Source organism: Camponotus floridanus, unplaced genomic scaffold, assembly GCF_003227725.1.
Source record: "Camponotus floridanus strain SB8 unplaced genomic scaffold, Cflo_v7.5 scaffold1, whole genome shotgun sequence".
In the NCBI taxonomy this organism is placed as follows: Eukaryota; Metazoa; Arthropoda; class Insecta; order Hymenoptera; family Formicidae; genus Camponotus; species Camponotus floridanus.
This window is the reverse complement of record NW_020229214.1, coordinates 8,865,239-8,878,286: the sequence shown is the minus strand read 5'-3', so window position 1 is coordinate 8,878,286 and position 13,048 is coordinate 8,865,239. Positions and strand designations below refer to the sequence as shown.

Below are 13,048 nucleotides of genomic sequence, written 5' to 3'. Positions count from 1 at the left end.
AGTCTCGTACGCGAAAATTGAACCAACGATTACGATTATTCGTAAATTAAAAAGACATTTAAGAAATATTATTATTAATGATTAAGAATATTTTTAAAAACTTTCAGATTTTATTCGGGACAAAATTAACGAATATTAAAATATTAATTTTAGAATTTATAGTCAAAATGATATTAACACATATAGAATTATCGATTCTCTCGAGAAATATTCTTGAATTGTATTACCTACGTAACGGTAAATTATCTGAATAATTATCTTACTGTTATTAAAAGATTATGCAAAGGTTCCCCTTTTTTTAAAAAAAAAATCTTTATTATTTTCCTTGGAAAAATTTTCTATCCGCTATTATTGCTGTAGAAATTGTGCAACTGGTGGATTAGTGAATAGTATGGTTGCATAATATTAAATAACAATGTTACATAAAATTATTCTGTTTTTTGTATTGACGGAAAGATATCGAGCTCGATTCGGTTTCTGCACAACTTGCATAAACGTTGATCACATTTTTAAATTGAATGCAAGAAGTATCTCTAAATCTAAGAAGCTCTAAATTTAAAAATGTTTGTACGATATTATTTGAGGAATTTATAGAATTAATTTAAAAAATAATTTGTAGCGTTAAAAAAAAGCAAATAAAATCTATATTTTTTCTCTTGTATAGGTTTTTTAATAATTTTTCTTATTTAAAGATAAGACATAATATTCTTTGACTCTTTGTTTAATAATAAATTTTATTTGTATTTTTTTTATTATTATAATTATAATTTATTGGCAGTTCTATATAATTTAAATATTTTTTAAGAAATGCAGAATGTGTGTCGCACAAAATCAATTTATATGCAAACTTTGCAGCGCAAAAATAGAAGCATTATATTGAAGCATTATAACCCTCACATTAGAGTGAGAGTGTTAATTCGTTGTCTTAATACCAAAAGGCGCGAATTATAATTTGCGTGTGATACACGATCGATTCATTGGGTCTCGATAATGTATAACATGTCCTCGATTCGCAAGAAACTGCCAATATGTTACACAGCGAAAGGAATAATCGTGCGAACCAATTTTCTGCATTTAAGATATGTGGTCTTATTAATGTTAACGGAGAGAGTTTTGAAGCAGATCGCAGAGTATCTATTCAGGTTTAACCAAGCGCAATGGAAGCTTATGAGAATTGATTGCATAAATAATTTTGTTTCACATATTTTACGAATTTAACGATATTATTGTGTTTTATGTTGTAAAGAAATACGAAAAACATATAAAATACAAAAATTATACATCTAGCAAAATGCACGATTATATCATAATATAATTATAGAAAACATTAATTGAGATAAATTAGACAGGAGAAGAAATCCAAATGTATGACAACAAAAATTTCATCAATTACATAAAATTTAAATGTAAAATTGTGATTAAATCTTTAGAGTTTTATTAAAAAGTTTTTTTTTCCGATGCCATTTTATAGAACCACATTTATGTTTTATTCATCTCGTGATTTAAATTCACTCAGCAGGAGCACTTAGAGGATTTATTAAAGGAAATTGTGTGCAGCTCGATTATACAGCCGAAATTATAATAGATCAGAATTTCCATTTTCTTGATAATGAAACGTCATCTCTCGACACAATCGTACAGTCAATATAATTCAATTTTCAATTATTAAACTATTTATTTATTATTGCGCGATACACATGTTACGATTTTGATTTAAATTTAAGCAAAGATTTAAAATGTAGATATATTGCAGACTATTATTTCTACGAGAGTTTCATTATATTATGATATTATACTATAATAAAATAGCAGATAAATAAAAGTAGATTAAATAAAAGTAAAAAAGTAAAAAAAAATAAAAAAGTAAAAAAAAGTAAATTAGATTAGAATTGGAAATTTCATCTCAGGGAAAGTATTAAATTGGAAAATGATATTCGAAATATACATATATGTTTAGAGAAAGCTAGACTAATAAATATCATCAAGAGAAGCTTTTTCCTTATATGACTTTTTTAATGAAATTTTTAATCTCAATTTTATTTACGAAATTTAATTTTTTTATAAAATTTAATTTCTTGAGGCAATGTGACCTTCAAATCCTTAAATCACAAAAATGTGTTACCTGAATCTCGAAGATTTATTTTCGCGCCGCTCGTCCACCGAATTTCGTGCGTGTCACGCATGCGACGACTTGCATACCAAGCGCGGCTCTTGAGTCCACGAAAAGCCCCGAAAAAGATAATCATCTTAGATCCTCGACACAATTCGACGACGACAAGCCACTTCATTCCTGTGCATTGCACGTCTCATGCGTGGTTTGTAAATATGTACATGATGTTTATAAAATATCCGGTTAAAAATTTGCGCTACATATCGAAAAAATTAAATAAAGTGTAAAGAACACAAATTTTTTATAATAATTTTCTAAATTTAAAAATATATTTTATTAAAAGTTTATTATATAAACTAGATATATATTTGATCGAAATTCTCAAATATTTTATTTTTTTATTTTCTTAAAAAAGCTAAGAATATATTTTATGTATTAACAACTTATACTATATCTTTTTATTCTGATTTTCCGATTATTATTTTCGATGTTTATTTCTCCTAAATTTAGTTTGATAGATTTTTTATCATTCGATTTTTTCGATATATTATAAAAATCTAACCGCTTGTTTAATAAATAATCTGTACACCAGTTGACGTATGCGCGAAATGCACATTTTATCTCATCTCATGCTGGTTTAAATTATCGAGCGCGAGTTTGCGAAGTTTGAATACAGGTCAAGATTGAGAACCGCTGCACCGATTGAAGAACGACTTTAGTGCAAAGTCCGAAGATTAAAAAAAACCATGGTTGTCATCATTAATCTTTGCGTAGAAAATTGACGGAAAAATACTGTACAATGGCTGGCACTGACTTTTTTTCTACGATGTGCGTTCATCGATCGATGAATGACGACGACGCGACTCGCCAAAGTACACAAGTTAGGCCATAAAGGAATTAAAATTTATTTATGCAAATGCGAGACTTGGTTCTCATTTGGATTTATAGATGTATAGTAATATAATGCGTCGTGTAGGGAAACACGAAAATTGAAACGAATGTGAATGTCAAGGGGAATATTAGGGTAGATGTTTTCTTTTCGTTTGTTTGCGGTTGCATTTCCTAAATATATATATTTTTACTTATATAAAACGCTGATGGAATTAACTTATTCATCATTATGTAATCAATTTGGAAGAAAAAGAGACGTTCAATCTTTATTTATATATTGTGGTAAAGTATAAATAATGCGTGACAATTTTTCTCTTAATTATCTGATTAATTTTCTCTAGCGAAAATAAAAAAATCATCGTGATTTTTTCAATCTTCATTTAATATGATAATAGCTACTACATAATTTCCATTGAATTTCACGTTCAAAGAGTTGATTAACTGCGCGCCGTTAACAATTGCAATCATATGCCGGTGTGTCATCGGTAATACTCAATGTCGTCATTGTTATTACGCTTCACACATATCGAGTGTTTCACACCGCCATCCTAATTATAATCTGCTAACCGAGGAGATTAAACAGTCGCGGTATTACCATCCCAGACAACGTACTTCTGTTTCATCATCGCGCAAATAAACGTTACATCGATTAACGACTATTCGATATTGCGCAAAAAAAGACGCAACTTTATGGCGAAATTTTAATTTCTTCCTACTATAAATAGGGAAATTCTAAAATGCCGGGTATTCGCCGCCTAAAAGTATTAGTTGCAAATATCAAAAAATTCACGAATATATTTAAATTGAAAAAACGAAACTTATATTAGTATTCAAGTGTCTCAAATCATTGTTTGTCGCGCGTTTGATAAAGGTATGTGTTTTGTTAGTATGAAAAGAACGAGAACACTGTGCGCGTGAGGCCACATCGCTTTCCGACTCGAGTCACGGTCGAAGTGAAATTGGTGTTGGAAACAACGTTGCGAAATATGCATACGTACTTAACTTACCTACTTTAAAGATCGGTCTAATTCGATACGGGTCAAGGTTGTCGCATCGCATCGAAATCTGGGTTAATATCGCGAATTGATCGGCCAAATTGGTTCAATTAACACGACGATGGAGCACACGTCGAAATCAATCGCCGTTAAGCATTCGCGAAATTGATTCTATTGCGATATAATAGTATGAAAAAGCTACTATAAATTTAACGCGAATCGAATTTTTGTTTGTCTCTCGCTTTCATAATCAATCAATATTCTTTAATTCGCGATTAATTTTACTTTAATGGATCAAATCATATTTTGATTTATTGTCAGATGATTAATAAAGTTTGAAGTAGATTGCGATTTTGGCTTCCAATATGAAGAACATTATAAAATTTTTTTTTTAATTAATTAAATTTTTTTTAATTAATTAAAAATAAATTTAAAAAAAATTAAAAATAAATTTGTTTAAAATTAATTAAAAATGTTTTTATTATTCTTTTTGCAAGAAATTTTGTGTATCTTATGTATCTTGTTTTGAATTGGAAGATATTATGTTTTAAAGGATTTATCGATTTACCAAAAATTGCGTATTAACATTAAATTTGAAAATTGCTCTTAATGACGAATATATGTATACATATATGTATTTGTACAAAAAGTTAATTTTATTATTTTATCTGTTCCATTAAATTGCATTCTTCTTGCAATACTCGTTCTTGTAGTAAATAAATTGTGTGTATTTAAGAAAAACACACGCGATAAAACCGAACAGCGTGACGTAAATCAATCTCGTATGTATAAACGCGCGAATTGATTGGCCGCATATCTGTCCTCATTGTCGAGGTCTTTAACGTTGCACAAACGACGATTGCATTGCTCGCAAGCTGAAAACTCGCGGGTATCCAAGAGTGTCCTTGCATAGATAAGTCCCGCATGAGTGACTTTTGCATCGTTGCATCTTACATAAGGGCAAAGTGATTACGGTGCAGCCCCTGCGTTCTCGTGTGGAGGTTACGACGGGGTCCCTCCATTGACATCCTTTACGCAATCGCAAATTTCTCTGAAGCCACCCGATTACCGTACGCAAAAGGTCACTTACCTCTTGCACAAAGTAGTTAGACTCGTTCGACTCGAACATGCACACACACATACGACATATCGAGTCGTCCGAGAAGCGATTAGACGTATTACATTGACAGCGAGGATTTGCGGAAATTAATCGCACAAAGTTGTCGAGATAATTATTATTGATAAGATGTCAGTACTCGTTGACGGATACATTATTGCGAATACCGTAAATTAATGTACAGAATACATTTCTCGTTGTAGCTTTCACTATTGTACTTGTATGTTTAAGTTACGCGTTCTTAGCATTAAAATTTCATATGCATGTGTCATGTGTTCCAATTGCGTTAAAATTTATGCTTGTTGTGTGTACAATAGTTTGCAAATAACTGTCTAGAAGAATAGCGTAATCCAACTCGTAAATATGAGTTTATGAGAACTGAAAAATGCGGAATGTATCGCGTATAATGTGCATTAATATGACGGTATTATGCGTATTAATGGACTCTGATAAAATATACACGTAAAATACGCGCGATTCGACAATTTTATTTTGTGCAGTTCGCAAAAAGATATATTTTTATTGCTCCGGCAATATATCGAACGGCTTGCGATTACAAAAGTCATTCTTAGAGGCAGACATCTCAATATTAATGGCACTCGACCAGTTGACGATTAATTAAGGCGAATGTATAAAAAGCCAGAGTTTACTTAAATAATTTCTTCGTCGCGCGGGACAAGTTTTTTTTTCTCTCTTTCTCTCTCTTTTTTTTGTCCCCTTCCTAATAATTCAATTCGAAACACGTTTGCGACTGAGGATGTGAGGCAAGCGCCTCTAAGCGAGTCTAATTAGAATATTATTGACCGATTCGTAGAACACTGTCGGGGGAAATTGCCGTCGATCGACAACTTATATCCCATTTTGCGGTTAAGAGCAATCCTCTAGAAAAAAAAGGAATCGATTGCTTTATTGTGGCAAGAGTGCACAAACGGGTAGAACCAGTTCACGCGTGTGAGCAAAAAAATACGCTTTCCACAAATACTATATCATTCCTCAGGTTCTCGTCTCATCCGTCTCTCCGGAAATTATTGCCATGCGCAGTGGGTGATATTTCAGATCACGTGTTTCGCGAATTATAACCACAGAAGCACGTATATATAAGTAATAGAGATCTGACAAATCTTAATAGTGTCTTCATGTCTGTCAATCCAAACTCGGAGGTCTCTCCCGAAGTCGAACACTATTTTGTATAAGTACCAGGTCGATTACGTGAGTCTCTCTATCTCATCAGTCTTATTACATGTTTTAATTATTTTATTGTAGCCAAGATCTATTGAAATTTCAATTCATAAAATAATTTAAATTTAGTTTTAAATTTAATTTTAATTTAGCAAATTGTTTCTTTCTCTCTCTTTCTCTTTCTTATTAACGAAAACTGAGATAAATCTGAAATCGATTATTTTTCAACAAAAATAATATCGAAGGAAATTATTATTTGTTGCAAATTTTCAATTCTCAAAACCTTAAACATTTTTTTTATAATTAATTTCCATATATCTTACAAATCTATTAAAATATATTTAAAAATAAACACAAAATAAATTTTTTTGCAATCTGCTTGTATGTATAAAATTTAATTAATCTTAGTTATTAATCTCTACACGTTTATGCATCGGGAAAGAATCGATCTCGAAGTCAAATAATTCATAAAAGTTTGTGTCGGGTAGGTCTGGGACATTCTGCATATCAATAACGCAGGCGATAATCTAAAAATCTATTGACCACGTTCTGATCGTCCGAAGAAACATATGTTAGTGCTCGATAAAGCTATAAATTGTATCTATAGCAAACAGACATAAAGAATCATGATTTATACATATTACTTCTCTCGCGCAAGAATGGTCCAAGTTTCGATCCGCATTCAAGGCAATCAACTTGGTTGACGTTTTCTTGTAATGTATAATGATGGTAAATTAAGAGAAGAAGAAAAATATAGAAAAAGGAAATCAAAAGAAGAGTCGCTTGCGTCAAATCGACATCGTCGCCGTCGAATACAATTGTTAAAATACAATTGCTGAAGAATCATCGTGAACAAAGTAATGATAAAGGGACAAAATTACATTGAACTAAAATAAGAAATATTAAAAGACGATTAAGAATATATTTTGTAACACTATAGAATTAATGAATAATAGGTTTAATTTTTCCGCAATCGCAATAAGCATGAAGATTTTTATCTCTTGCAAAATTTGGCCTTGTGATGTAAGTTGCGTAAACGATTTAATCGCAAGATGATAATGATAATTGTGTAATATTACAAATATCGATTTATCTGAAAAGAACGGTATATTTGACATAGGAGGATGCAAAAACCAAATCACGGAGGCCAAAGTGTTGTATTGCAAGAACTCATGCTAATGGGCTTGCTATAAATTTACTTCAGACTGCACGTGAACTTATGTGCGAATATAGGAAGTGACAATGCTGTTTAACTGTTAAGTTAGCTGTACAGTTCTTGTCAAGAGTATGCAACATCATTAATAACTGAGAAGAGTTTACCAAAACAACCTATATAGCTGTATAAGATTCTCCAAGTTAAATTATGCGTGAATTTTTATTTCCTCAAAACGGGACAAATCGACAGTGTACTGATCATAAATTCATTAAAATTGAATATCTGTCTTATTAATTTCGTCCACATATTTACAGTCATTGGCATTTACAAAAATGAATCAATATAAAATGTATTCTCTGAAACAAATATTTTATAAAAATTAAATTTTGTAGAGAAAAATAATATTTGTAATTAATTAAATTAGCTAGCATACAGTAATTATAAGGGTGCAAATCACGGTAGCTTTAGACATATTTTAATAAAATTAAAATTCTCTTTAAAAATATATACATAACTTTGTTTGCTAAATGTCATATATGATCTTCCTTATATAAACGTAGTTTCATTAGAGAGAAAGCTTTGTCGCGATCTACGAAATCTGCACTAACTTATATGGCTTATATAACGATAACGTGTATGCGCGTGTACGTATATATTATTCAATTTATTATCTTTTCTCCATTTTTTCAATTCGAAATTTTCACAAAATGAAATTATCATAAAAGAGAATAGAATATGCGATATTTAATTTCTCACATTTCAGATGTGAAAAAAAGTCACAGTCGCGCCTATAAAATATAAAAGACTGTTTCGATAACCAATATACCAATCAGAACGAAATTCTGGCAAAATGGTACTTTTCCGTGAAACGCAAACAACCGGTCTGTGAAATATGGGATAGAAAGAAGAAAAAAAAACAGAAGGACACGAAATTATAATCACATGTTTTTGCGAATCCTCAGACAGTTCGGTGCCCATTGCCAGACTGCGCACGATCTCTTTTTTTCTTGTAACCGCCGGCATTAACCTGGAATAATATCTCGTCTCTCATTGACTAACTAATGAGGGATATGGGGGAAACTTTTGTCGCACGATTCATAAAACGGAGGCGAGAGTAGATACAAGTGAATGCATTAGCAACGCGGCTTTTCGGGATTGCTGATGACAGCCGCGTCTCCGGTGTCGCTCTTTTTTACGTGTATCTTTTTTTGAATTTCATAGAATCCCGAGTCCGGTCGATCGAACGGTCGGTATATGGCGTCAATCAGCAGTAAAAATCTGTTGGCAAAGTCGGTGTTTAGTCACCGCATTTCCATTTGAATTAAGCCTTTCTTTTTCCCACCTCGAGGGCATATTGAGTATATATGTATCTACGCGAAAACCGGTTTTAATGAGATTTGCAAATTTCGGTGGTCACGACATTCATTGACTCGCAAATCTGTCAATGAAACTTGAAATAACGAATTATCCTCACTGATGAAATGATAAGTATTCCGCTAGTCCTCCTCCGAGGCGTGAATAACAGATTTTGGTATCATTTATTACGATCACGATACAAATTGAAATCATAATGCATCATAAAAACACACGGCATAACATATGTTTCTTCGTCTAAGATTTAAATCATTTTTCTTATAGAAGAAAATAACGAAAAGAAAATATTAGTATTTTAACAATATTATAATATATTAATAATATGGTAAGAATATTGTAAATAAAAATTTTTAAATCATTTGTTGCGTGCATTTTGAGAAATTAAAAATATTTTAACTTATTTTTTTATTACTGTTGAATGAAATTAATGTGAGGGAAAAATTGCTTTTCTATAAAACAGCGTCTTAAAAATATCACGCGCGATGGCGCAATATATTCTTTCCAAATATCTGTAATTTCGGAGATACATTTACATACGATACCGATGATTATTTATATAAGTGTTTATTAATGACACATAGATAGCTTAGATTATTCATAATTAGGAAAAGAATTCAAATTTTAGGTTCCGATATCTGGCGAACATTACAAAAATCAGAAGTCATCGTCGTCGGCGTCGTCGATACCGGTTTTGTGGTGACATAGATAGAGGAGGCCGCCGTCGTTTAATCACAGCATAAAATAATGTACGTCATTACGCGACACGCACGACTTCCGATTTTAGATAAGGAATTCATTAATCGCTTATCCGTTGTTTTTTTAATGTTATCGAAACGGAATAATTTTTTAACGCATGTTACGGAACCAGTTCGTGACTTGAAAAATAATAAACTGACAGTTCATTGTTAAAATATCGCATAGAGTTTTTACGAGCTGAGTTTTTATTCAAGCTTAACTTTAGTAGTGTACTGGCAGATTCATTGTTATTGCGCTCATTAAAATCTTTCTTACGCGGACACGTATGGCACCGATGTCGTCGACCGCTCATTAAAGTTTCCGGAAATTTCAATGCGTGTAATAGAGATGTTGGACACATTGTTGCCTTCCAAGAGTTCTATCATTTTATTGCAAATGAAAACAATCTCGACATCCATGTTTCTCAATAATCGGTCAGTAATGACGGAAATTGCATATATTTATGCAGCGGAATTTAAATGCGACATGTGAGAGAAACCGTAAGGTGACTAAAAATCGGAAAGTCAGAGACTCCGCGAAGGTGAAAGGAAACTTCTTTCGCCGGAAGCTCGCTCATACTATTAGTCCTCGTTCGAAACATATATTTCCCATATATACATACATGTATTCGAGGGAGGCCGCTGATCAACGGCAGGACTTCGATTACTTGTTCGAGGGAACGACGCGCACTCATGATTCTCATAAAACCGATTTCCGGAGTTATTGAGTGCCAATCGTGGCCGTCGACCGTCAGCCAGGCCGGACCTGAAAAATGCATCAAGGCGGAGTGGTTCCCATATATCGACGGCACATCGACAAGTTGTGGAATGCGTGCGGAATGCGAAACGTGGGGAGAAGCATAAGTTTTCAGTAAATGTGTCCTTGAGAGGTAGAGAACAGAAGATATGGCTGACGAAACGAGATAAAAAAAGATTTTACGAGATAAAAATAGATTTAGATAATTCGGTTCTTTAAGAGAGAGAAAAAATGCGATTACGAAAAATGTTTGATGTGAAGAAAAATTTAATAATCATTTAAAAATAATCTAAAAATATATATATTAAATTATTTAGCTTAATTCAGTAAACGAGTATTTATCTGTTTTATTTAATATCTCAAAAGATAACACACTTGAAAGAATCAACAAACAAATTAATTAAAATTATTAGGAGAGAAAGAGAGAGAGAGAGAATGAAGTGCAAGGTTCAATTTGTTTCTACCGAGTTTCGCGGTTTACGCATTTATGTATTGTAGTCATGAACACACCACACAACAACCAACACACATATATACACACATACAACAGATTATGTCTAACGACACAATCTTGTAAATCTTGTCACGATACACACCTTGTCTAAGCGTTTGCTTTTAATAAACCGGAAGCATTGAAACTAGACAGGTAAGTCGACTGAAGGAAAAATATACGCGTAGTTAAACATTGAATAGTAGGCGTCGACATAAAGACTTGTCATAATCTTGATCTGATATGTCTCATATTTGTACAGATTTGCACGCATACACATGATTTTTAAAACATGTATAAGTCTTGAAACAAATTCAAGTGTTCCATGTAAGACTAAACTTTATAATTTGTAATTTTTAAATATGTTATATGACAATACGAAAATTTATAATTGCTGAAAATTATAAGATTTTTTTTCTTCCTTAATATTAACATTAATTTATAGATGGAAGAAAAATCAATATTTCTCTGTCTTTTCCAATATTATTTTCTAAAACATTCCAAGGCTCTTTTCTATTATTTCAAATAAAGATAAATATATGCATATGACAGTTGAAGTTTCCATCTGCCAGTTGCACGATGTAACATGCGAGGAAATGACAGTCACACGCTACAATAATTGCGTTTCTGTTCGATCACAAAATGCTCTCACAAAGAAATTATTTTTTACCGGAAACGCGATGAGATCAGACAGATAAATTGATGATCGGCGGCGACGAGAATCGATGCCTCATGGCTGTGAGCGTCCTCGAGAACAACTATGTATTCCAAATGCCACTTATGGTACTGTCCTCTCGTTTAGACCATAAGAGAAAGTCCGCTGGACGTCTGCGTTAATACCGCGAGTGAACCATATTGCGCGATGTATGTTGTCAGCCACTTGCGAGGTACAACATTGCGCGTTGAATATTTAATCTTTCAATGGAGACGCGAAAGGTAATTAATTAAAAAAATACACGATTGCATACAAGTTAGTATATGGGAATACATAATAATTATTTTTCATGTTTTCTTATTAAAATATAAAATAAATGAAAAATAATAATAATTATGCATTTCTAAGATATCTTTCATAGATATTGCTAACAATAAGTTGAAGAAAGAAGCTGTCAAGATAGCGACTTTTATCAGTAATTGCAATATTTATTTAGTTAAATTTTTATCACTCGATACATGATTTATTATTTCACAGACATTCGCCGGCTTATTTTATTCAAGTATCGATTTTTCACATCGTTGATTCAACTCGACCTCAAACCCTTTCTTACGGAATCACTCAACCGCGCAGATAAAATCGCTATGAAATAACGCTACGAAAGCAAAATTAATCGATCCGACATAAAAAATAGAGAAATAGCTGTTATAAAATAGCCTTGAAACGCGATACATGTGTCTCGCGAGCTGGAATTGTTATTCGAGGCTCGTCGTTCGGCATAAGTGTGTATTAAGAACCTCACTTTAATTCTCTGAGACGTGGCATTGACGCATTCTCCAAATACCTTCCTACTTTACATAATACACAATCTTGCCTCGCTTCTTCAATCTCTTTTTTTTCTTCCTTGTCGCACGTCGATGCATTGATTAACAAACGCGTGCACAGACAACACCTATGTCACGTTTGGTCGCTGTTGTGACTGCTTTCTTGATAGCGCGTGTATTCAGCAGAATTTCGTATACTTGCGAGTAGAAAGCAAAGAGAGAATCTGATTTATTCAATCGCGATCCAATCGCGTTTTCACAAAGAAATAGTAATGCATTTGGTAATGCATCGTAAATATCTCGAGTCGAATGGCTGGATACGCGATTACAGCGAAATCGAGAGAAATTTTGCGTAGAAGATATCATAATACATTAATAAAACGAAGGATGAGTATTCGTTTACTATCTACAATTATTTACTGAACGGAAAATAGTTTCTCTACGCAGTTTAATCAAATTGATATTAATAGTTGTCCAGTTATAAGCAGTTAAGAATGAAAAATACTTAACGATACTCTAATCCTTCTCCGTCTTCTTTTCAGTTTCGATTTCACTTTCAACTTTAACTTTAATTTCAATTTCATTACTATTTTATGTAATTATTTTACTGAAATTTTTTAAGATTTCTTGGAATTAAATCGATAATATTAAATATGTATTAATCTCCATAATATAATGTGAATCATAATCGCACTATAATTTTTAATTTATTTTATATTTATATACGCGCAATAAGTACATTTAATCAAGTTAACAACTTATTTTT

At 32.1% G+C, this 13,048-nt stretch overlaps 1 protein-coding gene across 7 annotated transcripts in view; it reads left to right on the top strand.

Annotated features, from left to right (window-relative positions):
• LOC105251455 (A disintegrin and metalloproteinase with thrombospondin motifs 18) overlaps positions 1 to 13,048 on the top strand; it is a 45,070-nt gene that overhangs the window by 9,440 nt on the left and 22,582 nt on the right. Inside the window, exon 1 of one of the 7 annotated variants that reach the window (XM_020027574.2) lies at positions 6,252 to 6,322. The exons of the other annotated variants lie outside the window; for them this stretch is intronic. The gene's annotated coding sequence lies outside the window, so the exon portion shown is untranslated. Of the gene's footprint in view, positions 1 to 6,251; positions 6,323 to 13,048 lie in introns of those variants that run through there. 7 annotated transcript variants of the gene reach the window in all.